Here is a 27,895-nt window from a genome sequence, read left to right as displayed (position 1 = left end):
CGAATCGGTAAAATTCGGTATTTATGAATTGGTAAATCTAATTTACCTACATCTAGCCCCTGGTCTTTAACTGTTCAAATGGGCAGCCTTTGGTTTATTTGGCACATGACTGAAGAAATGTGCCTGCAGAATCAAAGACAACCTTCACCATCTATAATGTACACATCTTATTCCTTCTGAACTCACTGTTATGTGCATTCTTCTTTTGGCCGCAAATTTGCACATTGAACATTTTGTTGCCTCTCAGATGCTGATTATCAGACGCTAAAATGGTCTATTTAAATCGACTGTATTTTTCATACAGATGGCGAAAATGCAGGAAGAAAAGAACCTTTTGTACTTTGAAACAATGCAGATATAAAAAAAAATGCAGACAGCTAATTCTCCGAGGGACAAAAAGATGAAAGAAAAAAGAAAAGCATAAAATATAAAGGCGTGAAATAACAAGAATCAATCGAAATGAATCCCTTGAAGATTACTGCAAAGATCGATAACAACCAAGGGTTAGGAACATCAATTTTTACAGACTTTGAGATGAAAACATAGCTTTGGTGGTGTACATGATACCGAGGGTTTAGTGAGACTTTCGTCAAAGCAGAGCATGCTCTTCTCAAATGGAAGAAGCACTGCTGAAGTCTGAGAGCATTAAAATGAAGTTTATATTTTGTTCCGAACTCTTTCCCGCACTACTGAATGATCTGGTGGTAGCCAGAGGTTAATTAAAAAAAAAAAAAAAGAAGTGCTGAGGTTCTCGGGCTTGCACTAGCCCATTTCTCATGTTAGCGTCGCCGAAAACAGAACCAACTACTAACCATGAAAGTGGGGAGAGGTAATGGCGTAATGGCTACCGCTGCTGGCTTGCGCTTTGGGGCGCCAGGCTCGAGTCTCCGCGTCGGCTCAACATCCTGTGATAATGGGTAATTCACTTGCTCTCCCCTGCCTAAGTGGTGCTCATAAAAAGTGCAGGTGCTGGGCACCAGAAACCACCGGCTCGAATTAAGCACTCCTTATACCCAAGGACCGCAGTGAATACTCGTAGGCATCAATTGATCTTAATTTATATAGCAGCGGAGAAAAGGCACTGCTACTACATGGGCATGCTGCATTGTCTTCGACAATGTTGTTTTGAAATATTTCCAGGTAACTCGATAAAAGCTTTAGAGGTTTACCCCAGTTCCATCATGGCGGTTAAATTTCGTGCATGCGAGAATGGCATTGGCACCTGCACTGCAACCATCTGAGTGTTCATATCCATACAATTTCCAAATCTTCGGTTACCGGCTGGAGTGATGTAAACAAAAAGGATTGTTAGCACTCAATTAGTAACGTAATATGTAAAATAAGACCTCTTCTCTCTTCGTTAGGCCTGCTGTAAGCTTTAGTCTCGGTTTCCAATTAAAGGAGGGCTCCAGCTCTTGTCTGGCTTCCTCTTGCTCTGTTTATGTCTGCTCCTGTAAAAGATACTCGTGCTGATGACATATGGTGCGACCAGGAAGACTGGTACCTTTTGATTTATAGTGCTGCTTCCTTCTTCCGGCTTGTTCTTTTTAAAAACAGAGAAGCATATTGTCAATCACACCGTCTCAGCCCCTCTCCTTTGCAGCAGTCAGTGTCAGTGTTTACTGGCGGAGGGTGGGGAAATGCCCAGAACTCAAATTACATTTTAAGGCGAGCAAGTAAGATGAATTGATGCATACAATTTGGAAAGTCATCTTTTTGTTTCAGAAGTACAAATACTTCCATACCTGATATTTTGGGATTAACTGGTCCATCTAAAAAAATAAGGGCAGTCAGTAGTTTGATGAAGTGGCAGTCAGAATCCTTATGTCATATGTTTTTTTTATTTTGGATCAAAATGGCGACAAGGTGATCGGTGGAAACTTTCATTCTCTTTATTGGACCTGGCACTTTTTTCAGGGTTATCGCCAAACTTTTTCCTTCTTCCTCTTGTAATTTTCTGACCTTTTTTTTCTGTTGGCTTTAGGACTCCGGGTACCTTACCACTGCTAATCAGTGCTAAAGTGCATGAGCTCTCTCCTTTAAACATAGTATGATTGGTTTAAGCCTATTTGGCATTTTTGATTTACATGTAAGTCTCATGTAAAGTAGTATACCATATACTCAGGAACTGTAAATTCTATGCTACTAGTGGGCCTGCAGTGCTGCTTGTGCCACCCACAGAAGTAGCTTTTAAACCAGTTTCAGACCTGCCACTGCAGGGCCTGTGTTTGCCATTTACTGCCACATTAACTTAGCATTCAAAACTACTTGCGAAGCCTTAAAACTCCGATTTAGCCACGTATAAATCACCCCTAAGGTAGGCCCTAGGTAGCCCTTTGGGCAGGGTGCTGTGTAAGTAAAAGTGAGGACATATGCCTTTTTTGTGTGGCATGTCCTGGTATTGACAAACAGCCTATTGTGTTTCTCAAAAGAGTGAGGCCTACTTCTCCCACAGGCTGACATTGGGAATTCCCTTATATATGTTTAAATGGTAATTCCTGATCAGAAAGGAGTAGCATGGTCATATTTGGTATGTTTAGAATGGTAGTGGATAATCATGCTGATTAGTGTAGGTGGATTTTTCATTAGTATTCTAATTGTTCATTGTTCTTTTTGCATTTGTCCACCCTGAGTGGGACAGGAATGGCCAGACGTGGGACTCGTGCACGCCATTCCACTGGAGTGAAGCTAGCCTGGCTAATGAGAGGTGAAACCCCGAAACCGGTACCAACATGCTTGTTTCTGGTCCAGGGAGGACCTGGCCTAGCAGGTCGGGCTGGACTGTTCCTATGGAGAGCAGGGTCAAGACTGATTTGCATATTGCTGGGTTTAAACTGGAATGGCCACGCCCTCACCGCCGTCCCCCGGATCCGAAAAGCCACCACAGGAGGAAGGTCCTTCTCCTACCTGGCCGCCAAGACTTGGAACTCCCTCCCGACCCACCTCCGCCTGACCCAGGACCACCTCGCCTTCAGGAAGCAGCTCAAGACCTGGCTGTTTGAGCAGTAGCGGACCCCCCCTCCCCTAGCGCCTTGAGACCCTCCGGGTGAGTAGTGCGCTATATAAATGCTGTGATTGATTGATTGATTGATTGATTGAATGGCAACAGGAGCAAAAAAACGATGGAATTAGGCCCAGATCTCTGTACTGGAGTGAATGTTTGACATTGTTCAACATTCTGTCCATCAATTGCCCTTATGACATTTGTCACCCGGAGTGGGACGGGTATGTCCAGACATCGGTCCCGTGCTCTCTATGCCACTGAAGTCAAGCTCACCTGGCTGATGAGAAGTGAAACCTCGAAACTGGTCCCAGGAGGCTTGTTTCTGGTCCAGGGAGGATCTGACCTGGCAGTTCGGGCTGGGATTTTCCCATTGAGAGCAGAGTCAAGACTGATTTTCATATGGCTGTGTTTAAACTGGAACAGCATGGGGAGCAAAAACATAAATGGATTTCGGCCCAGATCTCTGTACTGGGGTGAATGTTTGACATTGCTCACCATATGTCCACCAATTGTTCTTTTTTGTACTTTTAGAAATGGGTGTTTCTCTGTGCTTATGAATCTTGTGCTTTGCAGCCTGACTGTAATCTATGTCTGGGCCTGGTTGACATTTAAACCTTTTGCATACTTTCCAGACAGCCACAACACAGGAAGGGCCGGGTGTGAGATGAGAGGCATCTACATCCATCTGCATACTGATGGTCTTCCTGGGCTGAGAGAGAGGAAGGCGGGGCATACTTACATTTGTTATTCCTGTTCTCATATAAAGGGCTTATTTACAGCTGCGGCCCATGGAGGGAGTTCCGGTGGGGCAGAAAGGCAGGGCGGGGGAGGGGCAGGGTGGGGGGGGGTGCTAAAAACCAGAATATGGATAATTGGAGGTAAGAAAACAATTTAAATAATAAAACGAATTTCGTAGCGCGCCCTGCATTGAAAAATGAGATGCTGCTGGCACTACATGTCACACATGGCCAGGGAACTGCTGTGCTACCAGGAGAAACCACCATTGAGACTAACTGCTTTGCTGTGTTGACCTGCGGCCTGCTGAATCCTGGGCTGCAGGAGAGACCACAACCTGGCATCTGCTCTGACTGTATTTACCTGCCTGCTTTCCTGCTCTTTTGTGTCCACCAGTGCTCTCCACTGGCTGAGGAGCTTGCCTCCCCTTTCCTTGTCCTTGTGAGGGGTTTTCAGGAGTCAGGAGGACTCCTTTTTCGACTACCTGGAAAGTGGCTGTGAGGCTTGCAAGTCCAGCCAACAACAGCTGTAGACCCCCCCAAGCGCATGGCTAGTGCTTTATCTGATACTGGAGTAGTGGTGCTAGCGTTTTGCATTCCATTTGGAGCAGCGTTTGTCCCAACCTAATTTGAGGTGCCTGGGCTGTGGGCTGTTGGGAATCGCAGCTGAAGTGGAAATCACTGCAGCAGCTCCCAGAGCAGTCTTTTCTGGTCAAGCACTGCCAGGGAGACGAGCATGCTTGCTACACTAGTGCAAGGGAGGAAACACACGATTCAAGAGAGCGCTTCCTGGCAGCCCCTGTGTGAAAACAGTGGTGCGCTTAACCCACCCAGGTGCAAGATGGGAGACCAGATGCCTGCTTACTGCTCCCGGTCCTGGCCGACCTGCTGAACAAAGCTGGGTCCTGTCTAACTCTCGGAAGGGGAAGCTTCCACAGGGTCTTTCAATTTCTGACCTTGTGGCTTGGAAGTCAAGTACCGTCGGCCGCTGTGATTGCACCGCTCATAAGTGGGCAGTGGTGTTTTACTTTTGTGCCTCCTCCCCACGTGTTAGCACATATCTTGGGGACACTTGTGCGCCCTGTTGGTGGCCATACATGGTGAGTCCTCGACAGAGGTCCTCCTAGGAACCTGATCTACTTAAGAAATACAATATTACTGTTAAAACTGTCGTAGGTACGCAGGTGTCAATGTGCTTTACATTTTGGGTTTATTTACTGTATAACACATAAAAGGAGTACATATGTGCTGTGTCCTTCGTGTTTATGGTAAGAGTTGGTGATTCCTGTGCTTCCTTCATAACCTAATCTGCGTTCTATGACCTAAAGCATTCACCACAGTTATGGATGTGGTCAAGGTGCACAGTATTGATGATTCAGGTGTTTTATTCATTACATGCTGCACTGTATGCCCTAAATGTTATGGAGTGTCATTTTATACCTTGCACTGTTCAGGATAATGAGTACTTTATAATGTTCTTACATAATATGCAGTAATTGTGTTTTCATGACATGTGCAACAAAGAAGTGTTTCTCTTCTTGCACTTACTGTGATGTTTGACAAATGCCTAGTTGGCAAAGCAATTACTGTTGTATTACCTGCCTAAATATTATCTGATATATGTTGGCTTTCTTTACCTTGCATTGTCCAGACAATGAGTATTATCTGAGCAATTATTAGGGATGCACAGTAGATCTGATTCATGTCATATTGGTCTATGTTTTATGTACAATATACTATGTATTTTTTATACCCTGTGTGAAGTCTCTTTTTTGGTGTATTCAGCGTGTTACTGGTGTGAGTGTGTTGTGCAAACGCTTTACACATTGCCTCTGGGGATAAACCTGACTGCTCTGTGCCAAGCTACCAAGAGGGTGAGTACAGGTTATCTTTGGTGTGTAACTTACGTGCCCTGACTAGGGTGGTGGGATCTGCCTGGCTTAGGTGCATACCCTAGCCAACCAGAAACTCAATTTCCAACAGTCCTAGTCTAAGCAGAGTGAATAGAGGGAGTGTGACTCAGGAACACTACACAGTGGAAAAATTACAATTAATGTCTAGCTCTTAGGAATACTTCTTTGATTATAAATGTAGAAGACACAATATAAAAACAAAGAGTTAAATGGAGCTCTTTGACCTACTGGTTGATTTTGTGAACATGGCAAGCAAACACGGCCACACCTAGCCCAGTAGGTACTTGGCGGTTACGACCTCAGGTTTATACAACAATCCTTCTCTCACGATACATAGATAGTCATATAGTCTTAGATGGCCATTCAGTTCCAAAAAGATGGTTCATGGGTCTTCCGAGGTGATGGAGGATCTTCCTCGAACCATTGCTCTGGTGAGCCATTTGTAGCAAAAATCGCTCTGCCAAAAAAACAGGGGAAGGACCTTAATCACAAATGTAAGGCCACGTAGACCTTCAATTCATCACAGCCTGCTTGACATTTCTATTTATTTGACAGAAGCAACCTTCTGTAGAAGAGTTTTGGTTCTTTAAAAGGAAAAAGCTGGCAGGTCTCTTTCTTGCACCACATTAGGGACATTGTTTTCTTTTAACTACCTGGGCCCACAATGGTGGTCAAAGCAGAATAATTCATCATCGGAAAGCATCCAACTTTCATTCAAAGGCAGACCTGTGGTGGATGGGCCGCTAGTACAAGGTTTCGGACTGCAGTGCCAGCTAAATCTTAACTGCCAAAAATCTGGCAATTCACCTATCTCTAAATTAAGTGTGGGATATGTGGACTTGGTGGAGCTGGAAACTTTTCAATTTAGTGCAAAATAAATGATGCTATTAAGCCTTAGGGCCCCATTAGGATGTTAGGCGGATCACCACCGCCATGCGGGCAGTGACGATCTGCCCGACATCCTTCCCTGCCAGCCACCCATTTCCCCCCGCCATATTACTATGGCGGGGGGGACTTCGGCAAATGGAAAGACCGTCTGCCGCTTTTTCGCACGGTCAAGGATTTGACCGGGCGGAAAATTCTATTTTATTTTATTTTTATAGTTTTATAGAGCGCGAACAAGATCCTTGCGGATATCAGAGCGCTTTCCGGTATTCAGAGTTGCATAGTACAAATTATCCAAGTGTAAAAGGAGGGGTAACATGAGCAAGGGACAATAGAATGAGTGCAAAAGTACAAAACGTGGGGAAGGGAAACAAGGGATAATATTAAAAATCAAGATCAGGACCAGTAGTAGAGAGCTTCACGTGAGTGTCTAGGTTTCTTAAGATCCATGGCAGGGTATAGTGCTTAGGGCAAACGGAATAGCCCCACCAATGCGGGAAATGTCGTTCTTCGGATTTGCTTAGCGTCTAGTCATGTGAATTTTGCCATGAGGATCGCTTTTAATTCCTTTTTGAAGGAGACGGTGGACGAGTTCAATCTGGTTTCCGGGGGAAGAGAATTCCAAATCCTGGGTGCCATTCCAGAAAAGGTTTGGTTATAAGTTTTCTTTTTGTTGAATCTTTGAGGTTTGAGAAGTAGGTTGTTGGCACCCCTAGAGGATCTAGATCCACCGGAGATTGTCGATTTCTGGGCAAGGTAAAGGGGAGCCTTGTGGTGTAAAGCCTTGTGTGTCATGCATGCTATTTTTAGCTGAATTCTGGCTTCCAGCGGGAGCCAATTTAAGGATTTTAGGTCAGGGGAGATATGAGAGCATCGTTTCGAGCCTGTGATGAGTCTAGCTGCGGTGTTTAATGAAGCTCTTAGGGGAGCTGTGATGACCTTTGGGAGGCCGCATAGAGAGACACTTCCATAGTCCACCCGCGGGATAACTAGCGCTTGTACCGCTGTTTTGAAGGGTTTCATATGGTGGCGGTGTCTGTTAGACACCGCCATCCATATTAGGGTGTTTGCGGGGACATGCTTTTGCCACTGAAAGGCATGCAGGAATGTCTTTTGGGGGCATGTTGCGGGCCCCCAGGGACTCTGGGGGGTTAGACCCCCTTGCGCTTCACTGTACAACGTGGCAGGCACCAAGCGGTGCCTGTCATGTTGTGCATTGAAGTGCACAATGTGCATTTTTAGCATTGCAGCGGGCGGTGCTTTTAACACCGCCCGCAGCAATGTTAAAAATGCAGGATGCGCCCGCATGTGGCGGGCACATCCTAATGGCCCCCACGGGACCGCCGCCCTTATGGCTTCATCACTGCCCAGCCATTCATCGTAAACAAAACCAATCATCTCTAGCATGATGACATCCAGGAGGGAGATATCTAGAAAATCTCTGCAGTGCACATTCATCATTAGAAGTACAAGACCTCGCCACAGAGCCTACCTGGAGAATCTTGATATGTTGTTGATGAAAATGATTCAGGGCCAGGCCATTTTATTTAACAGATGTGTGTGTTAGCATGCCTCTCCCAAGAATATATGACGTTACTACGCCATCCATTACCCAGCAGTAGGTTAAAACGCGGACGATACATCGTCTGCGTTGTTACCACGCATGGCTTTACATCGCAAGTCATTTCTACGACTTGCGCTAGATGGCGTACTGGACTTAGGAATAGTATAAATTACTATTCCTACTCCAGTTAGCCCAACAGCAGGGAATGTGTTGGATTTAAAATCCAACACATTTCCTGGTCTTGCACACCATCTAGCGCAAGTCGTAGAAACAACTTGAGATATAATGCCATGCATGGTAACAACGCTGACGATGTAACGTCCGTGTTGTACCCTACCCGCGTGGTATTACCAGCCTTGTAAACACTGTTTCCCCTCTTCCAAACCCACTTGCTAGCAAGCTGTGAAGTGTTATTCACATAGCATGTGCAATCTTACTTCTCTGGCAGTTGTTAGGTTTTCACAGGCATGCATCTTATGCATTCGTGGGGTCAGGAAAGCCTCAATTGAAAAGTATATATCCTGACTTCAAATATACCATTCTAGATGAACAGTCTACACAGCAGGTGCATGAGTTTGTGAAGGTGCTGTCCCTCCAAGTGTACATTGACATTTGAGTTACATTGGGGTGAGAGTGTCTGGTCGGGTTATTCTCTTTGTTGACCCAAGTCTATGTTGGAGTGTAATGCAAAAGTCCATATCCATGTTTGACATGCAACCTCATGTTTGTGCACCTCAAGCACAGCTTGTTGGGTGCAATAACTGCAGTTGCCTAATAAGAGTCAAGTCAAGTAGACATTGTGTGCATCTTATTCTCACATTTAGGGCCTCATTAGGGATCGCGGACGGACTTGCGTCCGTCCGCGACCCCAGAGGATGAGGGATAGTCCGCATGGGCTGCGGCGTTCTCTCATGTGCGATTAGGATGTGACCGCCACCCTGGCGGTCACATCCTGGATATTTAACATTGCGGCGGGTGCTGCTTCAAGCAGCACCCGCCGCAATGTTAAAAGTGCATGTTTAACATTTACATGCACAAAGCGGCAGGCACCGCGCGGTGCCTGCCGCTTTGTGCAAGTAAATGCTGGGGGGTAACATAGGTACCCCCCATGTACACCCCCCACCGCCAACACCCTGGGGGCCCGCAACGGGCCCCCAAAATCAAAAGTACACATGCTTTTCCACGGCGGAAAAACCGCCGCGGAAAAGCATGTTTACAAATGCTTCCTAATTTGGCTGGCGCTGTCTGATAGACACTGCCAGCCAAATGACAGCTTTTCCGCCGCGGTTGTAATCTGACCGCGGCGGAAAAGCAGCGGACAGTAAACAAGACCCACCAGCCATCGTAATGTGGCGGTGGGTCTTTGTTGAGTCCGCAGAGGATTTTCCGCCTCCTCCGGGCCGGAGGTGGCTTCCCCCGGCCCGGAGGAGGCGGAAAATCCTCCATCATAATGAGGCCCTAAATGTGCTATTTTTACATTTTTTTGTGTTTATTTTCTTATGAATACCATATGCTGAATATTTATATGTGCACTTCCCTCTTGACACATACCATATATGTCTACACATGGGTGGACATGCATCATGATGGCCAGAGCATTTGTGTCTATGCTGAAGGTCACTTGTGATTGCATGTATGGATAGTACAGCAATTCAAAAACCTCATAGGCAGTACTGCCACATAGTACAAAAGCACACAACAAGATTTGTCATGTGTTTCCTGCATGGCCCATTGTAGTATTTCCTATGTTTGCCTAACTGTGCATATCGTCTGCCTCACTTTTCCTTTGTACACATTACTAGAAAAACGTGTTTGCTTTTGTGCCACATTGTACTTTCACATGGAACCTGCATACGTTTTTGTGTTCTGTTCTTTTCCTCAGATTTAGTCTGACCACCATAGACAAGGTCAAACAACAATGCCCCTTGTTATTATATCCTGCCAGGCACTAGTACCTAGACATAACACAAGAATGCAGCTGTTGTTTATGTGCATACATGTTCTATCATATAGTTGAGCACATGAGCCAAACACACACATATGGAACAAGACTTCTGAGACAAGAGCACTGCGTCTGCTGAGATGTAGAGTGTAAATCTGTCTATGCTAAGGTATGAGATATGCATGTAATCCCAGAGATCCTTGCCCCTCTCAAGGAAATGCAACTACCACCTCAATTCTGATGAGCTTCAAATTGTCACACACTACTCATTCTGCTGTTCCTTCTTAACTTCCCCCAAAATACCTTTCAATAACATAATTGTAGTCAACATATCAGAGAGATCCTAACACAAGACCTACCTTCATTCAGCACTGAGACTACATGGAGGCAGATTGATTATTTTATAGTAATTGATACAGCTGAAGGTTGTGCTATGGAATAACAATTATTGTGTGTTTTCTTATGCTCTCGCCTCCCCCTGCATCCCTGAACACCAAAGATTAGAGATTTTGAAGGAGATAGAGATTTCGAAAGAGCCATTTAAAATGACTTTAAATCGTCTACTGTTGTAAAGTTGTGGGGTAGAATCAATCTAGCGATTCCAAAGCTTTCAAATGCAAGCTTGTTCAAATGTTGGCAATTGAGTTTCTTGGTTTATTGTTAAATCAGATTTAAAAATTCAGTAGTTTCCAAACATTCATAGATAAGATAGGACAATCACATAAAGCTGAAAAGTGTTTCATGAAAAATATTCACTTCTTGACGGTTACTAAATAAAAAATGCAAACCTAACTTCAACAAATATCGTCACAAAAACTGAGTTCTTATTTTTTTCCAAAGATATTAGGCATCTATATAAATGGTGCATCATCTCAATTTCATCAAAACTAGTTCATACCTTTTTTCAAACTAATACATTATATAGATTTATATTGGATTAGCAAATCATAAGTCACATCATTGTACATGGGAGCTTTTTCTCTCGTCGCCCATTGTGGATTTGTGAATCCAGCTGTGAAAAAAGGTTTTAAAAAAACACTCACTTGTGAGGGCCTGCCGGCCGCCTCCTCTCCTCCATCCTCTTCTTCCTGCTCTGGTCCTACAGCAGGATATAGGAAGCAGCAGGAAGCAGCCTGCATGGAGAAGATGGGAAGTGTGCATGTATGTTTGGCCAGCCCGAAATGGCTGACCAGTCATGTGCACTTAGGAGTGGGCAAAGCACTCCTCCCTCCCCTGCTCCTCTGTCCTCAGAGCAGCCACACTCATAAAGTTGCCTCAGCACAAGGAAACATAAAATGATAGTAACACGGTATTATCATTTTATGTTTTCTGATGTGGAGGAGTGTGGCGATGCTCTTCCGCCTTAGCGGAGGAGCCACCACTGGTGACTGGTTGTGTGAATTTCTGTATCTGTCTCTCAGTTGCTATCTAAGTGGCTGCATGGGTGTGTGAGTGGGTACACAAGTGGCTGTATTGGTGAGTGATTGGTTGTCTGAGTACCTGTATGGTTGTCTGAGTGTCTGTGTGGGTGGGTGAGAGGTTGTGTGACTGCTTGCATGGATGAGTCAGTGGCTGTATGGGTTAGTGAGTGCGTGCGTGCGTGTGTGAGGGGCTGTATGAGTGAGGGTGTTTATAGATGTGTGGGTGAGTAAATGAATATGTTAGTATCTGTAAGTGAATGGGTATGTGTGTATCTGTGTGGGTGAGTAAGTACCTGTGTGATTGACTGTATTGGTGAGTGACTAGCTATGGGAGTAGCTGTATGGGTGGCTGACTCAGTATGTGAATGGCTGTACAGGTGTATGAGTGGGTATGTCATTGGCTGTATTAGTGACTGAGTGGGTGTATTAGTGGCTGTATGGATGAGTGAGTGGATGTGAGTGTAGATCTAGGAATCAGTGAGTGGATGTGTAAGTACTAGTATTGGTCTGTGAATGGGCTTGTAAATGTTTGTGTGGGATTGGGTGTATGAAAGGCTCTATGGGGTGTGAGTGGGTGCGTCAATGATTTTTTGGATGATGTCATCAGTGATGTCATTTGAGATTTCATCAGTGATGCAACTCACCATGTCATGAGTGATGTAATATGTGTGGTCATTAGCAGTGCATTGCTCTGGTTCGAGTTATAGTTAGCAAACTTACTATAACAGTTGAATTTCTCTGATTTTGTATGAGTGAAAGCTGAACCTAATTATAATGTTTTGTTTTTTCAGTGAATGTCTAAGGTTTTTTTTAATTCCATTTCCTAACTACAACCTCCCTTTAACCTTTGTTTTTTTCCAGTGAATTTCTAAGGTTTTTTAAATGCTTATTCCTTACTATAACGTCCCTGTAACAGTTGGTTTCTTCAGTAAATTTCAATAGTTATTTAACTAGTAGGCATATTTGCAGAGTGGTAGAGAGAGGGGGCTGGGACTACTACTAGCTCTCAGGAATCCCACTGTGTAGGACTTGCAGGAGGTACCAGCAAGGCTTCTTGGCCTCCAAGGCCCTTCAGGAGTAAAGTGGACTTCATCTCCCAACCAGGAGTGCACCATGGGACGCATTTGCAGAGTGGTGGAGAAAGGGGGTGTGACATCCAAAGACTGCTTAGCAATCCCACTGTGTGGGACTTTTGGGTATAACAGGAAGGGCAGTTGGCCCCCAAGGATGTCCTCAAGGGCCAACAATTCCTCCTGTTACCTCCAGTAAGTCCCACACATCAGGATTGCTGAGACCTGGTAGGAGGCCACGCCCTTATCTCTATCACTCTGCAAATGCACCTCCTGGCACACTACTAGTAGGGAGATGCACTCCCCTTGGCTATAGAGGGCCCTTTGGGACAACTACCCTCCTTCTACCTCCAGCAATTGCCACACAGTGGGTTTGCTGAGAGGTTTTTGGTGGCCAACCCCCTTTCTCCACGTCTCTGCAAATGCCCCTTCTGGCCCACTACTAGTTGAGGGATGAAGACCTGTGGCTCTTAAGGGCACTTGGGGGCCAACTAGCCATACTGTTACCTCCAGGAAGGCCCACACAGATGAATTGATCAGAGGTAATCAGAGGCCTCATCCCTTTCTCCACCACTCTGCAAACATTCCTCCTAGCCACTGCTGCTTGGGGGATGATATTCACTTTAGTCCTGAGGCCCTCAGGAGGCAAGGGGACCTCATCCCACACCAGCAGTGCGGCGAGAGGCACCTTTGCAGAGTGGTGGAGAAAGGGAGTGTTGCCTCTGACCACCTCTCAGCAATCCCACTGTGTGCAGCTTATTGGAGGTAATCGGAGGTTTTGTTGACCCCTAAGGACCCTCAGCAGCCAAGGGGAATTCAGCCCCCAATCAGGCGCTTTTGCAGTGGAGAAAAGGGGCGGGCCGCCAGCGAGTTGCCCGGCACTTTTTTTTCAAAGGGAATGGGGGCTGCGAAGTCCCCCTTCCGTGAACTGATTTCAGCCCCGGGGACCCCTTCCTCCAGGGCCAGGCATATTAAGATTGGGGAGGGGGCTGAGTGGCCCCCCTGTCTAGGCCGATTTCAGCCCCAGGGCCCAATCTTTCTTTTTTATTTCTCTCTTTATTTTAAAGAAATGGGGCATGTGGCCCCCTTCCCTGGGCAAATTTTGGTCCCAAGGACCCCATCACCTCGGGTCTGCCCTTTATTTAATTTATTTCTATTTAATATTTTTTTTTCATGGGAGTAGGGCCACGCAGCTCTCCTCTGCAAGCCGATTTCGGCCCCGTAGACCCAACTTCCAGGGCCAGGCCTTAATATATTTTTGTTTAAATGGGGAGGGGGGCCCTGGGGACCCTATGCCCCAGGGCCTGGCTATTTGGTTGGGGATCGTAGGGGAGCCTGCGGGAGACGGCATTGCTTTGAGACCCAGGGAACTGCTAACATGCAGCTTCCTGGATCTCAAAGCAATGTGTCTTTTTCCCTGCTCGCTTTATAGCAGGCAGGGAAACAGACATACTCTGCTTTCAGCAAGAAAGAGCATTTTCTGCTCTCGCTTGCTGAAAGCAGAGCAGGTTTGCTATGGCTTAGCCATAACAAAGTGCAATTTCCCCGGGGTGGGCTCCCTGAGATTTTTGCTGGAGCCGACCCTTGGAAGTGGCGGTTCCCTGGGCCATAATGTGCTCCATGAGTGGGGGGCACACGGTCCCCCTCCAATGTAATGAAGCCCCTGGTAGATGGTGGTCCCATGGGCTGTGGGGGCCACACGGACCAGGTATGTAATTTAGCGAGTTGCCCCAGGGAGGTGGCAGCCCCTGGGGCTGTGTGGGGGGCCAGAACCCCCACGCATTAATATTTCATTTAGCCCTAGGAAGGTGACAGTCCCAAGGCTGTGGCGGAGCCGTGTGGCCCCTGTATTTGTCATAATTTACCTTGGGGAGGGCATAAGAGCCCATCCCTGGCTGCATCATGCATTGGATTTGTATTTAATTTAATTTTCATTCTTTCTCCTTTTTTCCATTCCCACATTAGACTACAGTCATGAGAGGGTATTTCATTTGAGAACACTAAATTTTACCGTGCACACTAGCTATGGTAATTGGAAATGTCTGGCACGTTATTCTTTGGGTAATATGTAATGTACACATGAATTGGAACATATGGCCAGGTATGAATTCAATTAACCCTATATCAAAGTGTACTAGATGTTTGTTATGACCGTCTTAGTATCTTCATCAGACAAATTTCCATTTGCCCACCGGGCTCTATCATATTGAATGATTTTCTCAGCTGAATCACATCATGTGCAACAAATTGTTTGGCGGTCCAATGTACATATTGAAGCATTAGGACATTTATGCTAAGTATTCTAACTTCTAATGTTTATAATGCTTGCCTTTGAATGCCACATAGATTGTGAGATGTGACTGCATTAGCCCAGCTATGGCTTAATTTTGATGAAGAATATGGTTTAGCCGACTTACATCCTCTGTGAGTAATTATTTGGTCATCTAATATGCATAGTGATGTAGTGTGATTAACACATGAATAAAGTGCAATTCATTTTTTACTATGACTATGTAATTGCTGTCAGTGCGTGTGTGACTTCATTACTTTTAAATTAGTAATTTCTTACAATTGTTATTAAAGATACAGAGTGTAATAATCATTGTAGAAATACTTGTGTAAACACAAGGAGATGATGGATTTTTCTCATCAGTCAGGCTCACTCTGGACGCAGGACCGCAGGGGCCTTCAAGATCCCCTACGGTCCCCAACGTGAGCAACTGGGTGCCCTGGGCACAGAGTGGTGTTGCCAGACCCCAGAGGATGGGGTCCCTGGTGCTAAAATTGGCTCAGGGAAGGGGGGCCACGCAGCCCCTCCTTCCTTTAATTTAAAACAATATTTTTTTAAGAAACATCGGGCCCCGGGGATGGGCTTCCAGGTCTGTGACATAATACAGATGCGGAACTATATGTGCATCTTTAGCAGTCAAACACAATCTCCGCAGGAAAATTGTAAGATCCTCATGCAGCTGAAAGGATCATGCGGGTCACAGGTATGAGTTGTAAAATTGTTAAGTTTATTCCAAGGAGAGAGTAGACTCATCCATGCCACAGCCTGACCAGGAAACTGCTCTAAGTCATTTTAAAGAACACATTCCAAAGTTCTAGGAAACCATGGCTGTACAGAACCATGGTTGTCATGTCATGTGTTGCCATAGCATCTTGACATCTGAACAAGACTTGTTCCAGATACCGCACACCTTTCCCCTTAACACAGAGAAGGATGAGGCAGGGGTGGAAATACAACGAGACAGGAAAAAATATAATCACTATACATAGTCTTTCAAATAGCTTGGCCTTTTTACAAACCTAGAAGACAAGCGTGGAGAAGAAGGGCTAACACCAACATTCACTCCAGAAGGAGACTCCTGACAAGAAGTTGAACCAGAACAAACAGAAACTCTACTCAAATTCTAAATTCTGTGGTCCTGAGTTCTCACAGCATTTTTGAACACCTTAATAACTTTTATAGGTTTTGAGAACTTGACTTTGGAACCTGGAAGTCTGATGACAACCAAAACCCCAATCTGGACTGAAGTATCCTTGGTATATTTCTTGGAGTCAAAATATGACTTCCTAGCCAAACACTTGGCTTCCTACCTCTCACGCCAACCCATAGTGGCTTAATGAGATGGAGAACCAGAGATGAACTCCTCAAGTAACCTCACCCAAGAGGGCTCTACCGGTGTACATGGAGCCCTCCCTTTGAAGAGGACAAAAGGAGACTTACCAGTGGAGCTGTGGGGAGTTAACCTATAACGCTCAACCTTTTTGAGAACCTGCTCCTTCCAGTTGAGACCAGAACTTTTGGCCCCCTGTTAAATCTTTCCACCATGCCATTGGTTTCTGGGTGATAAAGAGAGCATCTCTTGTGCTTGATGCCCCAGTTCTTGAAGAAAGTCTCCATTTCCTTTGAAACCAATTGCACACCGTTGTCCGTAAGGATCCACTCAGGATACCCTTCCTCAGCTATGAGAGCCTCTATGAATTTTATTACTTGGGCAGTCTCTAAACTAGATGTAAATTGAATTTCTGGCCACCTGCAAAACAAGTCTGTAAGCGCTAATATGAAAACTTGCTGACCATTGGAATGGATGGGACCCACTATATCCAAAGCCACCTCTTTCCAAGGTCCACGGGGAAGATCCCTGACCACCATGGGCTGGACCCTCACTACCTTTGACTTATCACTCATGGAACACACCACACAATCTCTTACCACCCTTTCAACATGTAATCCATACCAGGCCACCAGTAGGAGGATCAGAGTCTCTCTTAGTTTTGGACATCCCAGAGTGAGACTCATGTGCTAAATCAATTAGCATCTCACGAAGATAAGATGGAGGTACAAGCATGGTCCCACATACAAATAACTCATCACAGACAGCCAATTCATCCTTGACTCCCCAGAACCTGGATCCCTCTTCAGACGCCTGCTTTTTGGTGTGCCATCCTTTATGGATAAGAGACACTACATCAGACAATACATGGAAGCAAGAGCAGTTTTCCTGCTCTCGCTTCCATGAAGCTAGGCATAAGTTTGCTCCAGCAAGGCAGAACTAGTGCTCCCACCCTGCCATAGCAAACTGCAATGTTCCGGTGGTGGGTACCCAGGGACTTTGCCAGAGCGGGTCCTGGGGAATGGAGGTCCCCAGGGCCATGGAGGGCTCCACAAAAGGGGCCGCGCCATCAACCTCCATCACATTTAAAGCCCTACAGAGGTGGTGGTCCCTGGGGGTCCACAATGGGCCCCCACATTTTATTTAATGAATGCCCTGGGAGGTGGTGAACCCCAGAGCAGTGTTGGGGGGCTTGAGCCCCCCACACTTAAATTTTACATATAGCCCCGGGGAGGTGGTGGTCCCCAGAGCTGCTGGGGGCCATCTGGTCCCCCTGCACTTAATCACAAATGCCCAAGGGAGGTGGCAGTGTGGGGGGCAGGAGCCCCCAGCACACTTCATTTAAAAATTGAAGCCCCAAAAGGTGCTGGTCCCCAGGAAATGGGAGGGCTTGTGAGGCCCCCTACCCATAATTCAAAAATGCCCCGGGGAGGTGGTAGTACCTGGGGCAGCGTGAGGAACATGACCCTCCCCCCCCACAGTTTTTATATTTTAATAAAGCCACGGGGAGGTAGCGATCCCCGGGGCTGCAAGGGTGTCATGTACCCCCGCATATCATTATATTTTCCCCAGGGAGGTGACGGTCCCCGGGTCAGCGGGGGCCCATGTGCTCCCTTATTGTAAGTAGGCATTGCCCCTGGGAGCTGGCCCACAGGGGGACTTAATTAAACAAAGCAAGGGAGACCACGCTTCATTTAAAACACAAATCTGCAGGATTTGTGGGCCCTATGCAAATCCCACTGAAAATATTGAAAAAAAAGCTTTTTTGGGCTAACCGGGTCCCTGTGGGACCCCTGAGCAGGCCTAGGGGGTCAAGGTGTTCCTACCCTGCCCCCTTTCTTCTTTTTACACAGTTTTTCTTGCGACTCTATTCAACCGAGTCACAAGATGGCTTCCAACACTTCCTGGTTTGTAGTGTTGGCAGCCAATCAGAGTTAAGTTTGTGATCAGGAGGGTTCGCAGATCCACCGCAGTGACCAGATACTAATATTTTTTTTAAAAATACATTTCTCAGGAACTACTGAATGGATTTACACCATTTCATGAAAATAGGGATTTCTTGACCTAAAGCTACCTTTTTGCCAAATTTGGTGTAATTCCATTCAGCAGTGTCTAAAGTTTTCTATGGAAATTAATATGGAGAAAACACCTTTTGGGGCTGCCTTTTTTCTCAGCCCCGCTTGTTGAATCACCCCGAAACTTTCAAGACATTAGCTGACCAGAGCGCCCCATTAGGTTGGAAAATTTCATGAACATTTGTCAAACAGCGCCAAAGATTTTGGCAAAAGAAAAAACACTTTTTGAATAGAAACAAGGTCCTAACCATAACTATCTATTGGCGACTGCCAGTAGGTAATATATATCTAGATATATACATATATTTTTTTTTAAGCAAAAAAGATCCTCAATGAAGAAGACGCCGCGCACCACTTTCAAGATAGTTTTAGTGCTTTATTTTTGTAGGTTTTCTCCCACCCTACGCGTTTCAGACTTTCCCAGTCCTTGGTCACGGTATACAAACAATAGTCCCTTGTTTGTTTTGCAATTTTATACACATACACCCAATTAGCCTGTTACGATGCATTATGGGTGTTGTAGGCAGTTGCAGTTATTGTTTCATTTAACAACAATTTTCAATATACTTCGAGTCTGTTGGAATTTTTAACGATGTTTAACGGGCTAGTACCGGTTAGATTGCAACAATTTAATTAACCTGAACATGTGATAATATATAAAGCAACAGCTTATTATCATTAATGTATTTAATTTCATAAATGTATGAATTAATTTAGTATTGGTGGCTATATGTACTAGCCCGTTAAACATCGTTAAAAATTCCAACAGACTCGAAGTATATTGAAAATTGTTGTTAAATGAAACAATAACTGCAACTGCCTACAACACCCATAATGCATCGTAACAGGCTAATTGGGTGTATGTGTATAAAATTGCAAAACAAACAAGGGACTATTGTTTGTATACCGTGACCAAGGACTGGGAAAGTCTGAAACGCGTAGGGTGGGAGAAAACCTACAAAAATAAAGCACTAAAACTATCTTGAAAGTGGTGCGCGGCGTCTTCTTCATTGAGGATCTTTTTTGCTTCAAAAATAAAGCGAGGCTGTCCCATTCCTTGCCGCCAGCGCCAGCTATTGTTTGCTCCCCCCGCCTGGGACATTTGCTGTGTGATTTGAAATAACACGGGGGAAAGCCCAGCATTCGTCCTCGCAACTTAACGTGGATGCGATTTCTAAAGACTGAAATAAAGATCGCGGCAGCCCTTGATCAAACGGCGGTTTGCAGTGAGTTGGAAAACGACACCGGTGTTTGTTCATACCTACAAGGCTTCACACGTACGAGGAATCAAAAGGCGAATTACCCGGCTACACGGACTCAAGTGCAACCGGTAGAGCGCCGACTGGGAGTGTCGGAGGACACAAACAGTTACGGGAGTCTCCTGGTAAGTGACAACGACTTTGCATTTGTTTGTCCAATTTGCCGCGTTTCTGCTGAATGCTGTAGCGAGTGTAAACAGAGCTCAACGACTTTGACATTCAATTCGAAGAGTCACTTTTGCCATAATCAAAGCTTAAGTAAACGCTCACTTCATTAGTGCTGTAAGGAATAAAGCGCCAATTTGAACCTTTATTCATCAGAACAGATAAAACTTTCTCCCACAAGAGTTCACGAACTAGTCAAGTTAATTGAACCGCATTCAACCATACGAAAGTTATTGCCTAACCTGAATAATCCTACTGTTTAACCATGGAAAAACGAGCAGCAGATCGTCTGCAGAAAGCTGAAAATATGTTCTCACAACAGAAAACCCAACCGGATGGCATAAATAAAACAACCACAAGCAAAAGCAAAGATGCCACAACTAAACAATTATTCCAACAATTGGAAAAATTACTTCGTAAAGAAATTTCACGCGGATGGGAAATAATAACGTTGGAAAAATATTCTGAACTTGGATTAGTACCCAGAGGATTAAGAATCTTTACCCTACCCAACCATCCTGACACAGGCCCGGAAATGCTTGAAGAGTGGGGATTAAATAATATGGAATGCTCTAAAAGGATGATCCACATCATAATAAAATATGCAAAGAAAAGTGTGGATGACCTGCTTATCAAAATAGCAGATGTGGAACAACAGATACAAAACTCTGGTGAAAATGAAGATATAATTAAAAATCTGAGATCACAAATGGATAAAAATCTTGATAAACACGACTCTGAAATACAGGAAAGAAAACAACTCAAATTCAGGCGTGATGAATCCGACTTTGAAAATGGAACTATTTTCACATTTGCAAAACGTTTCGAGGTATTAAAAAAACAGAAATTGACTGTACCTCAAAGCTCAGACAGCACTACATCAGTAAGCGAACCGGAATCAGAAATCAGTGATGGTGAGCAAATAGCTGCTGGTTTCAGGAAATTTTCTTTTTTAGAGGAGATGGAGATCCTCTACAAGGATCAACAAACACCGAAAACAGCAGGAAGAGGCAGAGGAAAACAACCGACACGAGGAGGAGGAAGAGGACAAACAGTGAATACAAACCAAGGAGGAAAACCAGGAGAAGTAGGAAGCCGAAGGTATCCGTTGCGCAACAGGACAGCCTCAAAAAAATATTAAATACAAGAAACAAATCTGCAAGAATGGATCCCAAAGTAATTGTGAATTTATCAGATCATGTCCTGTCCCAACATGAGACATCAGTCCTTAGTAAAGGATTATCCTTCTGTCCCGATAAGCATCACGATGAGGTGGAAACCCGTGTTGATGTATATAAATATATACGGAAATTAAAGTTAAAAAGTTCTTCTCCAAAAAGAACAGAGATACAACAGAACTAAGTACACCACAACTTGAAACATTTACGATAGCTGATGCTACAAGTTTAGAGACAGCTTACCAGTTGGCGAATCAAACTGAAGAAAATGACACGACTAACACTCAAATAATAACTGAGATGGGAATTCATATAGCCAACCAATCAAAAACGAGCTTTAAGAAGAAATCTAAATTCTGTCCCATCATACATCCTGGCAATCGTATTGATGTATATCATGATCTAGTGGCAGCAGAATTGGAATCAATGACAAATGTAACAACCAAGAGAGAGAATATAAGCAAACAAGAACGTTTAGCTCTGAAGGCATTACAACTAAACCCCCTTATTGAAATCAAATCAGCTGATAAAGGGGGAAATATTGTGATTCAAAATGAAACAGATTATGTAAAGGAAGCTGGGAGGGAGCTAACGGATCCCAATAGCTACAAATTACTGCCAAAAAACCCGTGTTTTGAAATGATGTTGACACTACATAAGAAAATCAATGATTGGTATGAAAAAGGTCTACTAAATAAAGAAGAAAAATAATTTCTGGCAGTGCTGCATCCTACAACACCCACAATGTATTTCTTACCCAAGATCCACAAAACATTGATAAATCCGCCGGCTAGACCGATTATTTCAAGTTGTGGATCTCTATGCGAGAATACAGCCTCCTATGTTGACTATTTCTTGGCACCAATTGTCCCCTCCCTAAGTTCATTCATAAAAGACACTGGGGATGTTCTCCGCAACATCATGAACATCCATTGGCACGAGGAATATTGGTTGACAACTATAGATGTCGTATCATTGTATACGTCAATCCAGCACGACATTGGACTACAGGCAATAACATACTTTTTACAGCAACGTCCAATTTCAGAGATAAGACACACTAATATGCTAATCGAAATGATAACATTTTGCCTTACCCACAACATTTTCCTCTTCAACAAAAATCTTTACGCCCAAGTGTGTGGATGTGCAATGGGAGTGCCGTTTTCCCCAAGCTATGCTAATCTCACCATGGGATGGTGGGAGAAAACCATAGCTTGGGGAGAAAAGTATGAAGAGTATACCACGGACGTGGTACTTTGGTTGAGATTTATCGACGATCTCTTTGTCCTCTGGAAAGGGTCAAGCAAAAACTAGTTGAATACATTGAAGCTCTCAACCGAAACTCAGTAGGCCTTAAATTTACTTACAACATTCAGAAGGAAGAAATTGACTTCTTGGATACTAAGGTCTATGTGAAAGACAATAAATTGGAAACGACAGTCTTTAGAAAAAAGACCTCCACCAACAGTGTACTTTTTGGTACAAGTTTTCACCCTGTGTCGCTAAAACGAAGCATTCCCTATGGAGAATTCCTCCGAATGAGGCGAAATTGCTCTGAGGAGATCGAAATGGAGTCAAAATTTGATGAAACTAGAAAACGCTTCAGTGACCGTGTATATAAACACACTGATATCAGACAAGGTGAAACAAGAGCAAGAAATGAAACAAGAACAGAGACTTTGATACCACAACCTAGAGAAAATAAAACAAATGAGGAAAAACCACGAATGATTTTGACATATTCGAAAGAAAGTTATAAAATAAGACAGATCCTAACAAAATATTGGAATGTGTTAAAAAGGACTCTGATATTGGATCGTTAATAGAAGAAAGACCTCAAATAACTTTCAGAAAAGCTCCATCTATAAAAGACACAGTAGTGAATAGTCATTTTCGGATAACTAAGCCTTTGTCATGGTTAGAAAAAAAACAATTGGGATTTTCAAAATGCCTAACATGTAAGGCGTGTAAAATCGGAAAAAAACTCAAGAATCTAACAGACCCAAAAGGCCGAAAGTTTGAAATAAGAAACAAAATCACATGTGACTAGCAATTCGTAGTGTACCAACTACAGTGCTTTTGTGGTAAAAAATATATTGGGTGAACAACCTGTGCATTGAAAAAGCGAATTTTGGAACACATTCGCGCAATAACGAACAATGACTATAGCTATGCAATAGCCAAACATCTGAAAATACATCCTGGCACAACATGGAAGAATGTGACCTACTCTGGTATAGCCCTGATCAATGAGGATGAGCGGGGTGGAGATCGAATTACAAGGCTGCGACGTCTTGAATCAAAACTGATAATAAGATTTAAAACAAAGACCCCTATGGGATTAAATAGGGATGATGAGATGTACGAGCACCTTTAAATCTTATTACTGACGGACACAAGACACTTATGAGAATATTCTGAACATTATTTATTGAACAATGAGCTTCATAAAAATGTATACTTCATGTATGGTTTAAATTGAATGTGGTAGATAAGCAGAATCTTGAGATATTTTGTTAGTTTTCTGGATACTAAGGGCTTGTAGGATAATTTGATGTCTGGGCATTCGTTATAAATATGGCACTCAGCCTTTAATAAACCTGAACATGTGATAATATATAAAGCAACAGCTTATTATCATTAATGTATTTAATTTCATAAATGTATGAATTAATTTAGTATTGGTGGCAATTTAACCAGTACTAGCCCGTTAAACATCGTTAAAAATTCCAACAGACTCGAAGTATATTGAAAATTGTTGTTAAATGAAACAATAACTGCAACTGCCTACAACACCCATAATGCATCGTAACAGGCTAATTGGGTGTATGTGTATAAAATTGCAAAACAAACAAGGGACTATTGTTTGTATACCGTGACCAAGGACTGGGAAAGTCTGAAACACGTAGGGTGGGAGAAAACCTACAAAAATAAAGCACTAAAACTATCTTGAAAGTGGTGCGTGCCGTCTTCTTCATTGAGGATCTTTTTTGCTTCAAAAATAAAGCGAGGCTGTCCCATTCCTCGCCGCCAGCGCCAGCTATTGTTTGCTCCCACCGCCTGGGACATTTGCTGTGTGATATATATATATATATAGATATAGTTTACCTACTGGCAGTCGCCAGTATGTATATGGGCATAATTTCCATAGAAATTTTTTTTCACTTGGCTATAACTTTGACATTGTTTGACCAATCTTCATGAAATTTTCCAAAAAAAGAGTGTAAAAGCAGGTTCTGGGTGTCAAGGAGGATTTGGGGGTGACCTGTGCTGTGGGGACCGGGAAATTAGGGCACAAAAATGTGTGTGTTTGTAATGTTTATTCCCATAGGACGCGTTGTCGAACCTACAGCCCGAAACCCTGGATGGAATTATACCAAATTTGGCAGAAAGGTAGATGTTATTATGTAGATTTTTGCTTTTTTGTGCAAATCTGTTCAGTGGTATTTAGGAAATGTAAGCCAAAACCCTACAGGAATGCTCTGTTTGGCTGGGCGCAACCTGAACATAAAATTGTGGCCGCCATTATCATCTTGGAATGGAGATACTCTGACCCTATGTTTGAGAAATTGGTGTGTTAGTGACCCAGGTTTGGTGTCCAAAATTGATTTTTTTTATTGCGTGTGATATTCACAATAACGCAATGACTGCCAACATGGCCCCTGTGTACCTCCGCGGGGACGTTGCGACTACCGACGTTGTCAAGAATATCGGTGAAAATATAAAAAACATATAGATATATTTGTACACACTTGCCAGTCACTGTCACACATGCACTCAAAAGCTCACTCAGACACGTATACACCCTTTGACATACCCAATCACACATGTATACATTCAATCACATACCCACTCAGATACTCATGCACCCACTCACATACCCATTCAGGTACTCATGCACCCACTTGCAGGCTCACTCAGAGAGTTATGCACCCATCTACAGACCCACTCAGAGACTTATGCACCTACTTAGAGACCCACTCATAGACTCATGCGTAGCCTCATGCCCACTTAGAGACTCTTATACCCACTCACAGACTGACCTGGGCACTCATGCATCCACTCACAGACCCACTCAGATACTCATGCATCCATTTACAGACTCACTCGGAGAGTCATGCACCCATGTACAGACTCACTCAGAGACTCACGCACTCCCTTACAGACCCACTCACGTATGTACTCACATATCCTCTGAGACACTCATACACCCCCTTATAGATCCACTCAGTCATAAACCCACTCATACACCCATACAGCCACTCCCACACTCAGGTTCAGCTCCTATCACAAGCTTAAGCACTTAGTCATCAGTCAAACACTCAGAAACTCACATACCCACTCACTCGGATGTACATGCATCCAATCACTCAGCCAGTCGAAGCGCGTGCATCCACTCATAGACCCACCCAGACAATCACTCTCCCAGTCACAGACCCACTCAGACACTGATGCATGCACTCATTCACTCACCTACTCAGAGACTTATGCTCTCACTCACAGGCTCTTTGAGACACTCATACACTCACTCATAGATCCACTCAAATACTCATACATTCACTCATGGACCCACTCAGACACTCACACTCCCATACCGTCACTCACACAGGGATGTATGATGTTACAACGCATGCTTTTACCATGCATGCCTTTACAACGCAGTTTTTACAACGCATGCCTTTACAACGCATAGTGCTTTGGGGTGCTGGATAGTGAATAGTTTAATTTACTATTCCAACTCCAGTCCCCGTGGATAGTAGGGAAGGTGTTGAATAGTAAATTAAACCTATTCCCTATCCTAGAGCGCCCCCCAGCGCAATGCGTTTTAATGGTTTGTGTTGTAAAAGTTGCGTCGTAAAGGCACTGCGTGGTAAAAGTTGCATTGTAAAGGTTGTACACCCTCACACAGCTACTCCTAGATCCACTCAGAGACTTATGTATCCAGTTAGTAATACACTCAGAGAATCATGTACCCACGTGCAGTCTCACTCATTGACCCACACACCCACTGACAAAACCACTCAGACACTCATGCTGTCAGTCATAGAACCACTTAGAAACTCATGCACTCACTCACAGATCCACTCAACACTCATGCACCCACTCACTCACCCATTCAGACACACACTTAGACACTCATGTACCCACTCATAGATCTAGTTAGACAGTCATATACTTACTTACAAATGCACAAAGGCACTCATGCACTTCCTCAAAGATTAAGTGAGAGACTTACACAATGACAGACCCATTGGGACACTGATGCACCCAAACATAGATGTACTGAGGCAGACATGCATTTCGTTACAGAAGTATTGATAGACTGATGCATCATCTCACAGATCCCCTCATATACCTATACAATGAATGAGAGAATTAGTGATTCAGTGATGCATGCTGTTATAGATTACACTGAAAAAGTTGTGCACTGTTTTATAGAGATATTAAGGCAGTTGTACATTCTATTATACAGTTGTTAGTGAGTTGGTGTATGAGTGGCTGTATTGGTGAATTAGCTGATGTGTGTGTAGACCTATGAATAAGTGAGTGGGTGTGTAAGTACTAGTATGTGTGTGTCAATGGTATTGAGAATGGTAGTATGGAAGTTAAAAAAGGGTATTTTGGGTGTTGAGCTGGAGTGTTAGAGATTCTGTGGATGATGTCATAAGTAATGTCACGGACCATGTAATGAGTGATGTAATATGTGAGGTCATAAGCAGTGCATTGCGGGGGCACAAATTATAGTTAGCTCAGCTTACTGTAACTGCTGAATTTCTCTGGTTTTGTATGATTGAAATGTAAGCGACAACGACAGTGCCTCAGCATACATGAGGATTACTGTGTGTGCTGGGTCAAAAGTGTCAGGATGCCAAATAACATACAGTGGGGCAGGTCACATCTGTTTTACTATGCAGGGGACATTACTTTCCAACAATGGGAACTAGAAAATGTGCACTAATACTATACTTTTACCCTCAATACATTTTCTAGGTAACATATGGCTGCATTTTTTAAGTGCCTTAAACATATATTCCCAGTTTTATTGGGAAACAGAGGTAGATGCTGTATTACTGGATTATCCTTCGTTCCAAAGTGTGGAACTCAGAATTGGGAGGTAGTATCACAATTATTATATACCACACACAGTGATATTAGTATTAATTGGGCGGAATATGACTTTCCAAAACAATAGGGCACTTCAAATGAGGCTCTAACTGCATTTGTGTGTGGCTAGAAGTAAGGTTGCACCTTTTTATCCTAAAGCAAAACATAAATGATTGGAACACAATTGCCAACTTTAAAGCCAAATGGAAGCAAATGCTTTACAATAGGAGAAGGTGCATAGTCTAGGAAAGAAGCAATATATTTCACAATGTATTCCTAGTTTTCATATGTGACTTAATGAAGTTTTCTTAGTTGTATAGTGTTGTGCAATCTCTCCTAGACGATTACTACACTGTCCCCATTCCTGTCACCGCACCATCAGCCACTCAATGATATCTTATTTTATCACCAAAGATAACACTTTTTTACAAAGTGGTTCATGCTGCAATGTTACCAACATCAATTTAAATAGTACTCATTTAACAGACCTCAAATGGATGTAAGATGGCCTTGCTGATATGCAATCATGTAACCTGCACATCACAGGAGTGTGGTGCCGGGAGTGTTAACTCACTGCCAATTTGTTGGAATATCTAAAGGCTGTTTGTGAGCTAGAGTTAAAGAAGATGCTCGAAAAGTGAAAAACAGGGAGGAAATGTAAGAACAAGAAGATGAATATGAAAGAGGAAGGTTAACGTAAAAAGGCATTGTGACGAAAAGAAGGAAACGATGGGAGAAAACTAACAAGGAAGATGAATGATGATTGAACAGGTTGGAATTGGTTATAATGCAAGGGGAAGCAGCACGCAAGGAAGGTAGGTAGGGATCAATGTATTCTAGTGTTCTTATTTTCTGCCGTTTTGGTCATTCTTATGGTTTAAACAATGAGCTCACTTGAAAGACATTGGGACCGATTTAGAGTTTAGCGGACATGGCACTCCATCACAAACATTATGG

The sequence above is a fragment of the Lissotriton vulgaris genome, chromosome 1_1, assembly GCF_964263255.1.
Source record: "Lissotriton vulgaris chromosome 1_1, aLisVul1.2, whole genome shotgun sequence".
NCBI classification, from domain to species: domain Eukaryota; kingdom Metazoa; phylum Chordata; class Amphibia; order Caudata; family Salamandridae; genus Lissotriton; species Lissotriton vulgaris.
This window is presented reverse-complemented; position numbering follows the sequence as displayed.